Source organism: Panicum virgatum, chromosome 2K, assembly GCF_016808335.1.
Source record: "Panicum virgatum strain AP13 chromosome 2K, P.virgatum_v5, whole genome shotgun sequence".
Taxonomy (NCBI): Eukaryota; Viridiplantae; Streptophyta; class Magnoliopsida; order Poales; family Poaceae; genus Panicum; species Panicum virgatum.
Window position 1 is genome coordinate 45,014,151 of NC_053137.1, and position 17,513 is coordinate 45,031,663.

The 17,513-nt window shown below is 42.1% G+C and overlaps 1 long non-coding RNA gene across 8 annotated transcripts; it reads left to right on the plus strand.

The window, feature by feature from the left end:
• The first annotated feature begins 3,145 nt into the window (after positions 1-3,145).
• On the plus strand, positions 3,146-13,591 carry LOC120695656. 8 transcript variants are annotated; one of them, XR_005683779.1, is made up of 6 exons: positions 3,150-3,560; positions 3,656-3,789; positions 3,914-3,986; positions 4,164-4,310; positions 12,938-13,121; positions 13,194-13,591. It is a non-coding gene; the product is annotated as an uncharacterized LOC120695656 (long non-coding RNA). The 8 variants fall into 8 exon arrangements; XR_005683774.1 differs by having other exon boundaries at positions 3,146-3,560; positions 3,914-4,310; XR_005683775.1 differs by having other exon boundaries at positions 3,147-3,303; positions 3,914-4,310.
• Positions 13,592-17,513: the final 3,922 nt, after the last annotated feature.

The following is a 17,513-nucleotide window of genomic DNA, read 5'->3' on the forward strand; positions in this document are numbered from 1 at the left end:
TTCCTGATCAATCGTTAACTTTCTTTCATCTTGGTGGGCCATAACGTGGTGGGTCCATGTATGAAAACGGTCAAATAGAAATCGAAAACCAAGCTGTATATTGAGTAAGGTTCCAAAACCATATAAAATTAAGTTATTACTCTTTTCATTATAAAAAATACTATTATAAAACATATAATGATGTGGTTGCAGCAAAATTCGGCGCGATAAATCTTGCGGAGCATGACACGCTAAGGCCTAGGAGTTTTGCTTAATTATCTCCAGTGCAGGTCTTGATCTTTAGGTTTAGGACGTACCAGTCAATTTGTAGTTGACAAGGGAAAAAAATTACTCAGTAGATAACAGGGAACCTGTCGGCTGGTGTTCCGAATAGTTCTATAAAAGTGATATCGGCCATGTACTCTGATATAACAACAAGATCTTCGGATTTAAAGCCGATTCTCATGTAACAGCTAGAACTTAACATAAATGTAATTGTAAATAAACTCATCTAGCTTGTTAAACTCAATTTATCATCACTATTAGTCGGATATTACCTAACCGAGATAGCACTAGCAGCCAGGACGATAAACTGAATCTATAGCTAGTATGCTAATGGATTTAACTATAAAAAAACTTATTTCCAACTCTTAACTGTGATCGGCTAGAATAGCCAATTGATAACTCAAGCCATAAAGATTGAATCTAGACAATAAGTTTAGCTCAACCAGGTTCATCAAAGATTGCATCTAACCGAGACAGTCTGAAATAACAAGATTAAGCTATGCGAATCAGCCAATAAGATCGACTATGATAAGTTACGAGATGTAATCAATGAATATTGTAGTACGAAGAGCACTAGGTCTATCGGCTCTCAAGGTCCCGCAGGAAAGTGTTAAGCAATAGATTGCTAGTGTTAAGCAACCATGTTCCTTTGATTTGTTGTTTTGGATCCCACTTTAGTTTTGGTTTAATAATTCTGGTGGCAAAGTTTTGAGAATTTGATGTGTAAAACTAAGGGAAGGGAGAAGCTAGCTAGAAGGAAAATCAAGGTGGTGCACCATTCAACTAGCAAACAATTTTTTTCTTGTACGGTTTGGTAAATATATGTAAACTAGACGTATAAACTGCGCATTTGCGCTGCTAGTATTGAAAATTCAAAAATTTGCATGTCGTTGTATCCTTACTTAAATGTTATACTATATTTTTTTACCATACATCATCATGTTCATTATCGTAAATTATGTCTTATTGTTGATTAAAATAATTCAACTATGATCTATCTATAATAACAATTTGATTTGTTGAGCTTTAATAATATTATCCAGATAATTATTCTTATTTTCATTTTATTTTGATTGATTGTTGTTAGCTTTAGTTTTTATTAATAGCATATATTTGTAACTGATACATAGCTAAATGATATTTTATATTTAATTTTTCATAATGGCATTGGTGAGTGATTTTTAATTAGACACAGGGGTATTTTAGACTAATTTTTATCGTAATGACAGTGGTGGGTAATTTTTATTTTTTTATTTTTCTCCGATTAACGTGAGAATTTCTAAGCCTTGAGATTGAATATGGAGGCTCTGTTTGTTGGCCAAATAATAAGATAATAGATAGATTTACTAACAAAAAGCTGGCCTTACCCTGGTGCATGGTGCATGTGCGCCAGGGCTAGCACAACGTACGTAGTGTCGCCCCTGTGTAAAGACACACCATTGGAGAAGTGATCTTTTATACAAGGTAGCTCTTACTGTTGGAGGAGTCTGAACTCTGTACTGTCATCAAAACATTCAATGCGGCCCTCATTTAGTATGCATGATACAATGTTCTACGATTAGTGAAGTTACTTAATTACTTTAGATTGTCTTCGTCTACAATGTTGAAATGGGTAATTTAAATATTGTTTTAAAGTTACATCAAGCTTAGATACAGATTTATGCAGTTCTTTTATATTATTTTTTATAGTAGTAAAGTTGGTAATATAGATGAAAATAGAGCAAATTTAATTTGCTATTGTCATTAGTCCGCAATAGGAAGCGTACAGATACCATAAGCCAATTAATTTAACGATGACTTCACCTATCGAACTTGTGAATAAGCGCCCTCTTGTTATTGAATTCGTGAGAACGTTGGTAAGCGTAGCAGCATCCCTGCTGGTAAAGCACCGTGGGTTTTGTCGGCCTGCACAATCAAATGAACAGCTAGCATCCCATTCCCATCGTCAAGTGCAACGGTAACACGCGTGCAGCAAGAACAGTGTAATTAGGGGACCATCTAGACTACATGTAAGTCATCTGTTAAGCTACTGCAGCAATATGTAGTATGATCAGAAGAACCTCATTGTAATAAACACGCTTTGCATTTTATTCTACCATCTTTGATTTTAGTGCAACAATTGAGGCATACTCCCTCCGTATAGGAAATAAACGACATTCTGGCCCCTCCCGTGGTTTGCATTAAAAATGTTTAGGACCACTGATACGTAGTATATGATTATTAGGACCACTGGATCTACGACTCGACATAATTCGTAAAACGATAAAAGCAAATATATCAACTACTCACGATAAGACTATGATGTAAAAGTAAAGATATGTATACATACCTACAATAAATAAAGAATATCACAAAAACACCAAATAAAGATAGTAGGTGATAACTTAACCTCTTGCAGCCCTTAAAATATAAGAAAATATAACATGGGTTAATCAACTCTAGCGAATATATGTTGCGATGTCCACCGCAATGGATTAAGTAAGTATTATTGTGAGTGCGGGAATGAATTCGGCTAGAACCTCACACTCAAAAGTACATAGTAGAGTCTTTTGTCTCGAAATTGAGTAAAATCTATCACCAATATCTAAACAGTCGATTTGTAAGTTTAGGAACCGGAATGACGCAACGGTACAAATTTTGGAGACTAGTAATGGACTTTACTCTTTAAAATTTCTCAGACGCTCGGATAAAAGGAACCATCCTAGCTACTAGTACGCGTAGCAATAATCAGCACCTTGAGTGAGTATATACTTAAATGAAATAAAAAATGAGCGGAATCCTGTCCTCATGAAACCCTATCTTCCCAAGTCCAACCCTAGCAGCAGTAGCTATACGACACCACTAGCATGAACACGGAAGGTAATCAGGGGACCATCCCCTCTATATAAGCCCACCTTGATGGGTTATCTACCACCAGAACGGTTGAAGAAGCTCAGCCAGTAGTATATGTAGCCCTCCCAGATCTGGCCCCGCTGCTTCCGCCTTCCTCCGTCCCCAATTCGGGAAAACCGGGACGATATGGAGAGTCTGCGTAACGGGGTTTGGTTCCTACATCCCTCTCCGATCCCCTTTCGTGCTCTCTCTCTTCGTGTCGAGTTCTTGCTGCGTCTGCTTGGCCCCCTTTTCAGCGGTGATCGACGGTGGGATGGGGCGGGGCGCTGGACATGGTGGTGTGCTGTGGCTGACAGAAGAGAGTGAGCACGCAGCGGCCAGACTGCATCTGAAATTCTGAATACGCGGGGGTGGATGGATGCAGGCCTAGACGCAGCTGCTGTTGCGTGCTCACTTCTCTCTCTGTCAGCTCTCTCTCCTCCTCGGGACTTGTTCCGCCTTGTCCATCTCCCCCCTCCCACTTCCATCCATTGCTGCTCACCGCTGCGTCGTCGTGCAGACGTTGTCGCATCGGTCGCCGTGGCCGTCGTGGCACTGTTCGTCTTGAGGCGCCTGCCGGCCTTGCCGTGTCCCCACCTGCAATAATCCTGCTCGGATTCCTACGGCGCCGGCCTGCCTGCTCTTTGGAACAAGGTACTCTTAAATTTCAGGCAGCCGCCGCGCGCATGCACGCCATGGATCCTCGCGCCGGCCGGTTTCTTTTCTCGGCGAGTTGTGGTTGCTGTCTTTGTGGCTTCCGATGATGGATTATTAGCAGGGGCGGCCTTCAGCCTTGGGGGAGGAGGACGCGTGATGGTTTGATTAACACCTGGCTTTGCTCGCCTCCCCAGGTGTGCTTAACGGAAACCACTGTTTGACTAGTCCTTGCTACCCCTTCTCCCTCCTCTCTCTCTCTCACTTATCTACTCTTTCCTCTTCCTTTCCGTAAAGATTTTACAGCAAAAACTGGATCTTTTGACTCTGTTCTTTTGCTCATCTCATGTGGCGCTGTGAGTGTTGGGAAGTAGGTGCCTAGGTAGGAGGCAGCCATGAAGACGGTGGTCGGAGGCAGATCTGCGAGGTGCAAGTGGAAAGGGAGGCGGCCGGGCACCTACCACCGCCGCCGGCGGCCGCGGCGACTACCAGATCTGGAAATAATGTTTCTTCCCCGGCCGGTGAGTCCAGCATGCTGCTTCTTCCTCTCGATCTCGTCCTAGTTTCTTCCTCTCTCCTCGTACCTGATCTATTTGTGGTATTGTGCTTATATTGTTACTTGCCTTGTTTTAGTGTTGTTTCGTGGATGGTTGATTTCGTCTCTGAGGGCGATTGGGGATTTTGCATCTCACCATGGCGCATTCATACGTGTGATATGAGCTAGCTAAGAGTTTCTTGTTGTCAATTCGATTTTCAGCCATGCAATTGTTTGTCTCTGGTGTTCAGTTTATCTCTTGCATGTGTGTTGCTCTTAATTCGAGTTAACCGGTGTCAATCTTCCAGATAATATAGGCTTAGTTAACCTTAGGCTCAAGCTTATCTACTCTCGTGCCCACCTAATTTTCTTAATTTATGGCCGGTCTTTTATCAGTCCTTTATATGATCTCCCATCTGGGAATTTGTTGTAGTACAGTGCAACACATGGTCGTTTTATTGTATGCAGAATTGAGGCCTTGTTGAACCCTATAGGAACAATCAACTCCGAGGATTTCATACTACTATATGCAATACTACTTGCTTTACTTGCAAGCATGTATTGTTTTTCCAGTGCTTTTTTATACATCATTTGTTGTATCCTTCAACTCTGCGCCATCTCCATATATTTCCACTCGATCCAGTGTAAAACTATAGTCGAGGCACTCCTCCAAACTGTTGCTTCATGCTACAACACTATTGTAATTCATTAGTTTAGTACAGAAGTTGCAGCTAGCCACAAAAGATATTTATTTACATGGATCATGTAAAACTTTGCAACCAGTTCTGCGTGTGATGCAAGTGAAAAACCTGTAGTTTGTTGCTGTATGCATGGCACATTGAGTTTAATTAAGATGTAGCTCAATTGTTTGTTACTGAAGTTTCAGCTATCAACACCAAAGATATATTCTTGCCTTGGTCTTGTAAATTAAACGTAAGTTAATAATAAACTCCACATATAAGGATCACTGCTTAGTTTCAGTTTAATTGTATGTTATATTGCATATATATTTGGACACAATAAACTGGAAAAAGATAAAAATTTGGATGGAGCTTATGATGCTTCTTGTTATATATGGCTTTACAAATTTTATTGAAAATATCTAATAGATGAAGTTTCTAATAATGGCGATGCGGGCACTCGCTTCTATCTAACAGTTTTTTTATATCAAAATTAACCAGTTTTCATATTAGTTCCTCTTGCAATCTGTAGCATTGCATGAAATAATTCCATTCTGAGAGTTAAGTAGTGACTAATTCCTTAGCAGAACAAGGACATAATGTGCTGGTTGCAGTCTCTGCTCCTTAAAGTGATTGAAATCTCAATTATAAAAATACTTTTAACTTGCATATTAGACACTGGATCTATGTAGCTCCATTTCCCAGTAGATTTTACAGGGCTTTTGAACAGGAGAATGTTCATGTTACATACACGGCCTATTTTTATCAAATTGATATTGGTGTCCTTATTTAGTAATCAAATAGCCACCACTCACTCCAAAATCACCATATGCTCCTCCCTGTACCTTTTTACCCTACTATTCATGCAGTGTAAACGTTATTGTTGTTTAGGTGATGTTGGCTGACTTGTACATTGTGCATTCTTGGTTGATAGCTAACTTTTGGACATTATTTTATTTGATATATAAATAATGACCCAAAATTGAGATTAACTAACAAAACGATTCTATTTTGTTGACTTGTGCCACTCAACTATTATGTTTTGGTGCAAATATCTGAGTCCAATTTAATTATTTGAGGCACCATACCATCTGGTTTTATTTTATCTAATTAATAACTGGTTACAGAAAATTATCTAACCAAATACATCCATATCATAGATGTTAATGCAAATGAGGATTGTAAATTAGAATTTAGATAGCTGACGTCACATGGAGTCCGTATCAATAAAAAGTAGATAAATATAGTTATAAGCGCTCAAGTCCACTAAACTACTGTAAGAAAAATCAAACCTAAAATGATTCTACAATCAAATTTTTTGCCACACATTCAGTATAAACATACACGTGTGATGTTGGTAATATCGTAAATAACTAAATATTAATAACCTAAACTGGTGTCTCAGTTCTTTTTTGTTTGTCATTTTAGCTTTATGTGCACTAACAAGATAATGAGCAACAAAACTGAGCCTTGGAAATGTATAAAACATTGTATAGAATATATGCAGGATTAGCCCTGTTCCACCTCCGTAGAGGCTTTGAGCTCTGAGATACTAATCTTGCTTACAGACTCCAATATCTCTATGGCTTATATAATGCTTACTAATAATCACAAGATACCAACTAACCAAAGATCCTGCTGAATAACTAAACAAATATAAACTAAGGAGAAAGGGAAGGCGCTGTAGATGGATTGCACATGCGGCACTGATGCGTGCGACCCACGAAAGAGTCCACAACAGTTCCTCCATCCCCGCAAAACAGCTTGTCCTCAAGCTAGAAGTCTGGATACTCCTGCAAGAACTCAGTGACCATCTCCCATGTGGCATCAGATGCAGGACTCCCCATCCACTGCACATGCCACATGCCTCGATTCAGCCGAGCTTGGATGACCTTCTCTAGTACAAGCAGCACACGCACATTCTATGTGGGCGGTAGCTGCACTACCTCCGTCGGCGGCGCCTGACGAAAGGCTTGAGGAAGACGACGTGGAACACGAGAGGCCTGTCGCCTTGGTGCATTACCACGCCAAAGCTAGACCCAGACGCAACACAGTTGATGATGAATCGGCACTCGATGTCTGGCAGCTGCATTGCCGGGCCGGAGGTGAGCGTCCGCTTGAGGGCGCAGGAGGCGTTGTCGGCATCTACCATCCGCATTACGCCTCCTTGAGGAGGCCAGATGGTGAGCGTCCGTGTCATGGTGTCACAGTCGCAGATGAACTTACAGTAGTAGTAGCATGTAAGCCTGAGGAAGCTGTGCAGCGCTCGACGAACCGCCGTCGGCATTGGCCATGCCTCTACTGCCTTGACCTTTGCCAGGTCCATGGCGATGCCATTCCTGGTAATGATGTGGCCGAGGTATGCCACAGCCCCTGGACTGCTCATCGAAAGCGCACTTGCTCCACTTGAGGATGAGGTGGTTTGCGCGGAGGACTTGGAGGACCACCTGTACGTGAATTGTAAATGATGAGTTGTAAATGAGGATGTTGCGAAGAATACGAGCACAAAGCATCAAGTGATGCAGGTGCTCCGCCCATGATGAGCTGTAGATGAGGATGTCTTTAAGAATACGAGCACAAAGCGTCGAAGGAAGTCGCGGAGGACGTTGTTTGTAATCTGGGCCGGCTTAGAGGGGAAGGCAGCCAGGGCGACAGCCCGGGGCCCACGGAGTAGGGGGGCCTATAATCTAGTATGTAGTACGTAGTAATACTTGGTCTTTACTATTTGGTCCAACTCGGAGTATATGAGCAGGCAGCCAGCCACGCAGGCAGTCTCGCAGATTTCCAGACTCCCGCATGAATTAGTGATATTATTAGAATTTGTATCTTCCTTTTAATTACCGTCTTAAATTAAAAAATAGTTGGCCTAAGAGCATCTCCATCAGTCTCCTAATCCCCTAAAAAACTACCACTATTGGGAAAAGAATTGCTCCATTAGTCTCCCAATAGTTCTCCCTTTCCCTAATATTTTTTTGGTTCATCCCAATAGTTCCTCCTAAATCTCCCAATATAGAGGGGAACCCAACACCATCCCAATATATTGGGAAAAGATTATTGGGAGACTACTGGAGATGCTCTAAGACCCTCCATAATGTGAGGCTTGAGTGAGGCTAAAAAAAAAGGAGAGAGAGGACTGGGGTATTATTCTACACACTATTGAAGCTGATGCTTATGTCAAGCGATGCCAAGAAAATGTGGAGCGGAGCAAGAACTTGCGCTGGTGCCAATTCTATTAAAAATGGTTTCATTGTCCTTGTCAGCTCTCCTCGCCAACCTCGCCAACTGCCGCTCACTGCATGTCTCAGGCCTGGGAAGAAAAAACACTAAAAGCAATGCTATTTTATTTAATGTGGTTTCCAATACTACACCAAAGCGGAATTACCTTGCAAGCATATTTGACAGCTTCGATCCTCATTCATCTGTAAACTGCAGTTTGGAAGGTTGATGCCTATTCACTCACTTCGAGACTCTCTTTTTAAGTCACTATAACATTGTGGAGTGCCTAAAGGGCCCATAATGTTTGGATCGCCCTGGGCCATTGAAAACCATGAGCCGGCCTTGTTTGTAATCAACTGGAACATGTATGGTGCATTGGTGAGGCCGAACGCCATCACGAGGAACTCGAAATGGCCGTGGTGGGTGCCAAATGCCATCTTGGCGTCGTCATCCAGTTGCATAGCCGTTGCACAGATCGATTTTGGTGAAGAAGCATGTGCCCTTGAAGTTGTCCAGCAGTTCATCCACCATCGGGATCGAGAACTTGTCCTTAACAGTGTTCAAGTTGAAGGCGCGTCAGTTGAAGACCCAGCCTTACGGACCAACAAAACGGGTAGCAAAAATGGCGATGTGCTGGACCTAATGACGTTGAGTTGGAGCATCTCCTCGCACTACTTCTAGATCTCATCCTTCAACAGTTGGTGGTAGCGGTAGGATCGAACAACGATCGGCGACATGTCGAGCAGATGTATGCAGTGGTTGTAGACGTGAGTTGGTGGCAGGCCCTATGGGGTGTCAGAAATGTCTGCAAACTCGGAGAGAAGGAGTTAGAGCAGGTCGTCGGAGTTCATGGCGCGAGCATACTCACCATTATTGGGTGCCTCCAAGCCGAACCACTGTCCTCGGCGTTCCACCACCAGAAGGACATTGATTGCTGGCTGAAATCCCACAAGATGGGGCCGAGGGTGCTGAGCCACTGGCATCTAAGGATGGCCTCATACCCTTCCAAGGGAACAATGAAGAAGTTGATGGAGAAGCAAACAACACCAATGGAGACAGGGACGACCGGATTTCGCATGGGATGCGCTCGCGGTTAATGGTCATTCCGAGGCGCGGCCGAGGCTAGAGACCGAGCTTGCGCGCTGTCGTCGTCCCGTTGAAGGAGTGGCTCGAGCTAGAATCCACCGGGGCACGTAGTGGCGCTTCTTGCTCAGACATGCTGAGGTGCATGGTCCTGGGCGACATGATGCCGTGAGCGCATTGAGGCAGATCGCAATATCATCATCCAAATCATTGAAGATTGTCTCTCTGTTGACCTCGAGCAGGTAGATGCCGTGCATAGGGCAGTCTTTGATGTGCTCGCGAGTGAATTTGGCGGGGAAATTGAGCAGAGTCCCTCGGCGCGGCATTGCGCCATCTCCTCCTGTGTGAGGCACTTGAATCGTGTGCCTGGGGCCAGTTAGGGCTATGGTGCTAGGGTTGCCGCCGTGGACGTGACGGGCGATGAGGAGCTGGACGGAGGGGATGTCATCGCTGCTGAAGGTACAGGAGCACACACTAGAGTTCTACGATTTGGCCCCCCGAGTAGCGGTCAGAGGGGTTGCCGAAGCCAAGCCGGGGCTCAAATGGCCTTGCGAGGCCCATGGCATCCTCTAGGGAACAGGGGCACTGCAGCTCGACACTTAACGTGGAGTGAGTCACCAAGGCCCGCGGTGAAGATGGCGATCTACTGGGGATTCATCATGTTGTCATAGCGAGCCAGATGTGTGAGGAAGCGGTCCTAGTACTCGGCAACGGTCCCTGTTCGGCGAACATGGATCAGTTCGCCTAGCTAGTTGCTGCGTGTCGGCTGCTTGAAACGAAGGCTGACAAGCTCGACAAAGTGCAGCCAAGTTGGGACTCCTTAGCCGTGCTCCATACTATAGTACAATTGTTGAGCTGCATCGTCGAGTTAGAAGGAAGCCAGCCATACCTTCTCTCCTTTGGCGGTGCATGCGGCGCGCAAGAATATGTCTCGCTGTGGTGAAGCCAAGCGATGGGATCGGCGGAGCTGTCAAACTTCAGGAAATGCAGCTTGTGCGAAGCTGCTAGAGGAGCGCTGGTGTCATTGGCGAGGCTCTTGCCATTGGCTCTGTTGGTGGAGGACTCCGATTGTTCGAGATGTAGGGATTGGACGTTGTTGACGGCGACATGGAGGTGCGCTTGGTTGACTTTGAGGGAGGAAACCTCGTCCTCGACTGCCGTTACTTTGTCCAGGACCTCGGCCAACAACTTCTTGGGATCGGCAATGCTGGATTCACTCATGGTGATCGAGATTAGGGTGGGATGGGTGGGAAGCGTGGAGGAAAGATGGTACGGCAAGGAGTTTTAGTAATATGAACCAAACATACGATGGCAGGATTAGCCCCGTTCGCCCTCCGTAGAGGCTCTGAACTCTGAGATACTAATCCTGGTTACAGACTCCAATGTTTCTGCGGCTTATATAATGCTGACTATAACAATCCAAAGATACCAACTAACCAAAGATCCCGCCGAATAACTAACCAAATATAAACTAAGGAGAAGGGAAGGCGCTGCTCCAGGTGGATTGCGCCGGCGGCGCTGATACATATGCGACCCACGAAAGAGTCCACAACCTAGCTATTATATATATATATATATATATATATATATATATATATATATATATATATATATATATATATATATATATTCTTGAAGTCTGGCAAAAAAAACTACTAACAACCTGCAATTGACAAAAAGAAAAGGAGCTGAAGTAGTCTTGTTTGTAGGTAAAATAAATTAATAATCTCGTTGGATCTTAGTAATGTTATGAACTAGATCCAAGAAGGGTACTTATGAATAGGATGGAAAGAGCAACATGATGTGTACCAAATGAAGTGTTTGGATCAAATATGTAAATATGAGGTTTCCTCCCTCAAATATGTAAATATGTAAATTTTGGAATTGGCATTTTACTTTGATTTCCCGGTTGTCTATAACTTATCTTTAAGCAAAGAGTTATCTAGATTATCCAAATGGTAAAAATATCTCTCTGCCATCATATTTCCTATTATGTCATTTGAAAAAAATTTGATGGTGTTGGCCCTATTTTTCTGTACCATTTATGCTAATAGCAGTCTGACATTATGGCCTCCAACTCTCACTCTCATCTCTCATCTGTTTTCTGCCATTGTTGCGACCATATTGGTAAGATTGTGAAATCATTATGTATCATATGTTGGTACAAGGATCTTAAAAAATACATTTTAAGCTTTAGTATTCCTTCTAGTTCCAAATATACCCTTCCTTAGTAAAAGTCAGCGTGCAATTTCGAGGCATTTTGCTTTGTTAGACCTTCATACAAGGACACAAGGTCAGTCATTTTGTTTACTACAATTTCTCTTGCAAACTTTTAAAAAATTATATATTTAGAATTGGAGGTACATGTAGTTTAACTAGTTGCATGGTTTGATTTAAAAACATTTTGCGTTAACATTTTTCTATTTTCATGACAATTTGCTGATCATGTAGACAGAAAGCCAATTAACAAATTCAACATATGGGCTCTAATAATTAACAATTAGGGATTGAAGAGCTCTGTGTTGAGGGTTGAGAATTTACAGTGCACCACAGATAATGTAGCTAGCAAGATTTATTGAGCATATGCCTATGCAAGTTATATATATTTTTAACGTAGTCGATCAAATCCAGGTTATGAAGAGTCAATTTATTGGATATTGGATGGGTATACGTAAAGCTGGCATCAACATAAATAATATGATAACAAGCTTTCTTTGTCAAATATTTCTATATATGCAACAAAATTTTCACTTCACTATAATTTGTACACACAAGTTACTTTATATTTTTGTGAGGGTCTGTCTAGCATTTATGTACTCCTGTATAACAATAGATGATTAATATCTGGAAAATACATTTTATATAGCTTATCCATCGTTTATGGAACAATATAGTGTATATAAAAGATCGATCGACAATAAGTTCATGTAGTACTATTGAAGATGGTATAATGTAGTATAAGATAATAAATTATTTGATCGTGTCTAAATTAGTTTCTCTTTGTGCCTAGTTATTATGGGGGTGCTTAAGGAGACAAGCTCGTACTGGTTATGTTGTTTTAGAACTATTTAGTAGCGTATGTATACCTAACTATTAATTAAGGTTACATAATTATCGTTCTGTTGGCCAAAACACCATTTATTATCTCGCATGTGATCTACGATTAAGGTAGACTATTATAGAACCTTGTATGGATATATACTGGTTATACAAATATGCGACTAATTTCTAGAACTGTCTAAGTTGACCAAACAACTTATCATGGAAAGCATTTTCTAATTAGCCTTGTGCTAAGGTGAAATATTATTATTGCTAACAATTTTCTTGATATTTTAGTGTTTGTATCCTATGAGTGTTATTAATCACTTTCGCACTCAAAAAGTCAATTATGATGTATTCTGTTTTTGGTTGATCACATATCCCGTATTGTGTGTTTTTTTTTAATCATTTGAACATATGGTCAACTACTTAGCTAGGCCGCACATCCCATGTTTTCCATCTGTGTAGTCACTCGTGAATTCATGGCTAAAGGAATACATGAAACTTGGCAAATGTCTATTAGATAAATGCAAGGTTTTTTGATAGCATGCATACTGCATACATCAGCCTCATATTATCACATATATATTTGTAGGTGCCTTCTTGAAGATTGCGGATGAAGCATTTCCTATAGTCTGGTCAACAACTGGTGTACACCAATATATACACTGATTATGAACTACGTTCTTTTGAAGGGTTAAGTGGTGGGGTTAAGTGGAAGGGTCTGTATGCCTGGAATCCAGCTGCCTGTGGCGAAATGCACTTGCTCAAACAGTCATGTGAGAAATCTTTTGGTTAAATTTTAGCATGGCGAGCTTGATATATGTACTAATTAATATGATTTTCGTCAGGTTCCAGGCGCAAGATGCCAAGACATATACGGAGAAACCTTGACATTTGGAAGATCCTGTCGCTACACTACAAATAAATGTGTTTTTATTTTTGCTCGCAAGAGACAGAATCATATTTCATATGCAGCGTCATAATCTTGCATATATAGGAAGCCATGCATGAAGATCAGGAGCTTTCAATGCAACTCACCTATTCTTCTATTAGCAATGATGCGAACTGGAAGCTTTTTTCTTTTCTTTTCCTTTTCGTTTCATTGCTGGCACTGCACCGAGAGAACTTAAATCATATGTTTTTTGTGGCTTGCAATATCCTGGAACTGCAAGTCTGCAACCCTGCAATTTTGTGTTGAAGGATCAATGTGCTACATCAAGGAATAAAGTTTCAAGTTCAATTCTTATGTTGTTTTGATATATGGAAACGTAGATTTGGAAACGGTTCGCTGCTTACATGCCATGAAATTCCTGTGCATAGGGTCCATTGTGCAGAAGTTTTGTTTAGTTTAAATTCTGGGGCCACCTCTGCTTGCGTTTTCCTTTCATGTGTCGCTGTCTTGTTGCCCCTACGACCTTATCTATTTTATTTAACATGATGTCATTTACTGTCATTTCATGACATTGCATTCACCCGTAGAACCAGAGCTAAACATAAACGTTCACCATTCCTGTCAAAAAGAAAAACAAGCAAAGCAGCATAAACGTTTTCACCAAGCTGCAGCCCACGGACAAGGCCCCGTATGCCAACACATCAGGGCCCAGCTATCTTTTCGGCCTAGCAGGCAATGGGCATGCCGGAGCGGAATGGCTATACATCCTATTACCTGAAGGAGGGGTGTGTCCAGCTTTGAGCTGGGACTTTTTTCTTTTTTATATTAAAAAAAATTCAAAAATATATGTCCGTTTTGAAAAATTTCAAAAATACCCCCCGGTCGTCCTATGGGGGGCGACAGGATCTAGATGTAATTATTTTTTCTTCAAATTTGCAACGAGGTCCATGGCCGAAAAAAAATGAAACAGGGGCCTGTCGCACCCCCAACGGGCGACAGGGGGGCCTGTCGCCCCTCCCCCGGGCGACTGGTGGCCCCCGCCCACAGGAGCGAGGGGGGACCTGTCGCCCCCCCTCGGGCGACCGGGGCATGCCCCCCTTATATAAGCATCTGACTCTCATTCCCTTCTCATTTGAGCTCGAAAATTCCACCAAAAATCCAGAAAAAAAGAGAGGGGTGAGGAGAAGGAAAGCGGCGAAGCCCTGTCGGATTCCGCACTTGTGATCTGCAGGTTAGTACATTTAGTTTATGTATTTTTCCATTGGTATTGTAGAGTAATTTAATTTAATTAGTGCTATAGTAAAACTATTTAAGTAGGAGTTTAATGATACTGTAGTTACGTAGTAGTAAATTAGTTTAGAAAATTAGTAATACACATTTATTATTACAATTGCAGTACTATTAGAGATGTGTTTATAAATTAATTACGATTTAGAATAGAATTTGGCATATGCAGTATAGAATTTGAGTGTCATCACGTAGTTATGAATACTTATACATTGTAGTTGAATTCCATACTTAGTTTTTACGGATTATTGAATAAGGTAGTGAAGTAAAGTGTATAACTGGATAAGTATTCTGTGATATACAGATATGTCGAGCAAGATGCACTTTCAAGTATTTTATGGTGACTTCAATGTTTTGTATGGGCCAAATGGAGTAGACCTTTCTGTCTTTAAGTGCACATCTAGCACCATAGATAAACCTCTGGAAAGGAGTTTTGGTTCCATATGTAAGTGGCTGCAGCGTGGGTTCCGTGTTGATCCGTTGACACATGTGATGACCGTCGAGACTCTTGTTAATTGGGAGGTAGAAAGTGATTTATGAGAATTGATGATGATACACAGCACTGATGACTGGCAGAAGTACATGCAAGCAGCTCTAGAGCGTGGGTGGCCTCTGGCCATTCTTGTTCAAATCCGGGAGAAGACACAAAATGAAATCCAACATGGTGCAGATCAAGCAACTCCGAGTATTCGAAGAGAAACCAATTATGTTGAGCAAGATGAGTCAGAAGAGATAGAGAACCAAAACATAGGACCACAGGGCCTTACTGATGAGGGAGAGGATACATAGCATTGTGGACGAGATAGAGGCAGAAGACCAAACCACAATAGAGATGGAAGAATATGAGGGCTCATCTGATGACGAGCAGTACTCATTGCCAAAAGAGTGGAAGGAGCATGGTTTTGGTAGTCATGTCGCAGAAGACGTACGAAATCAGGAGTGGGAGTACAGAGGGAATGAGGTAGTGCAAGGTGCAACATATCCAAATATTGAAGCCGTAAAAGATGCTGTGAGACTATGGGCAATATCAATGAAACGAGAATTTAGAGTCGTAAAGTCTGCCAGTAAAGAATATGAGGTGAAGTGTGTGAATGATGGATGTCCATGGCGAGTACATGCATTCAAGGGAAAATGGAAGTCGAACTGGAAATGTTCCATTGTGACAGAACACACTTGTTTGCTGTCAGAAGTTCTTCCCTCGCATCGCAATATATTATGCGACTTTGTTGCAAAGCAAATATATGGGTTGATTATGGACAACCTAAATTATGAGGCAAAAATGATTGTTCGACACATTGAGCAGACTTATCAGTACACCATTAGTTATTTGAAGGCATGACGGGCTAAACAAAGGGTGTTTGAGATGCAGTTCGGCACATACGAGGCATCATTTGATAACCTACATCGTATGTTATCCCAGGTTGCTGCTAGAAATCCTAGAAGTTTTTATGACACATACCTCGTACCAGCCGTGACTAGGGGGCAAAGAATTATGCAACGAGCCTTCTTTTGCATATGTGCTTGTGTTAGAGCATTTCAGTGTTGTCTTCCGGTGATCTGCATTGATGGCACATTTCTGACTGGAAGGTATAAAGGTCAGATACTCACCGCAATCGGGGTAGATTGCAACAACCAAATAGTTCCGCTCGCATTTACATTTGTTGAGAATGAGAACTTAGACAGTTGGTATTGGTTCCTTGAACGAGTGAAGGTTCATGTTGCTGCTGCACGTCCAGATGTGTGCCTTATTAGTGATAGGCATGCAGGTCTGCTGCAATCAATACTGAAATTGCAACGTGGAACTGCGACAACGCCTCCATTGTGGCCCGATGTCCAAAACAGGTGGTGCATTAGGCATATGGGTGCAAATTTATATGACCACTTCAAGAACAAGGATCTTAAGAACATGTTTAAGAGGTTGTGCACCCAAAATCAACAGAGAAAATTCAATACATTATGGCAGATGCTTGATCAGTTGACTGTAGAGCTAGTGAAGGTAAGGGCATCAGGAGCAGACACGAGTCAGGCTGCAGAGGCTAGGGATTCAATTGAGAAGCCATTTTCACACTGGATTCGAGGTGCACCTAAGGAGAAATGATCATTCCTTTATGATACCAATGGAATACGGTATGATATTCAGACAACGAACCATGCAGAGTGTTTCAATATGGTTATGCGTTCTTGTCGTGTCTTTTCTCTTGTGGGAATTGTTGAGTTCATCATTTTTGTGTGCATGAAGTATTTCAGAGAGCGTTACATGGCTGCAAGCATAAACATCAGCAACTCCCAAATTCAGTTTTGCACAAGAGTGACACAATATATGCAAGAGAAGATTGAAAAGGCCAAACTGCACCGCGTCATATCGACAGGTACAATGGAGCATAGATTTGAGGTTCTATGCAAGGATAGAACTGGTCGTGGTATCCGTAGAGATAGGGTGGTACAGGAGAGTTTGATTACAGTAGATGGCAAAGTCTTCTGCTCCTGCATGAAGCCTAAGTTATTGCATTTGCCATGCTCGCATCTCATTGTGGCATGTGCAGAGTCTGGGTTGCAGCCAGGAGTATTTGTTTCAGCTTACTTCAGCAAGGAAGTAGCTGTATCCACCTGGGGACATGAGATATACGGGATTGGAATAGTGGGGCCTTTCATTCAGGATAATGAGAATAAGATGTTTATTCCTGATCCAGCCACTAAGAAAGGCAAAGGCCGCCGTCAGACACGTCGTATTCGAAATGGTATGGACGAGTCCGAAGCAAGTAAGGCACAAAAGCGTTGCGCCAATGTGGAGCATTGTGTCACAACTACAAGAAGTGTCCTCAGAATGCACATCACGATGCTGCTGACGTGGGTCCTTTCGGAAATCCCAGAGATGGAGCACCTCCTACGTTCAGACGACCATCGGCAAGAATTGCTCGTGGAAGGCATTTGGTGTCATGATCCACAATTGTATCGAACATATTTGTAATATGTAGTAATCGTGCGTCCA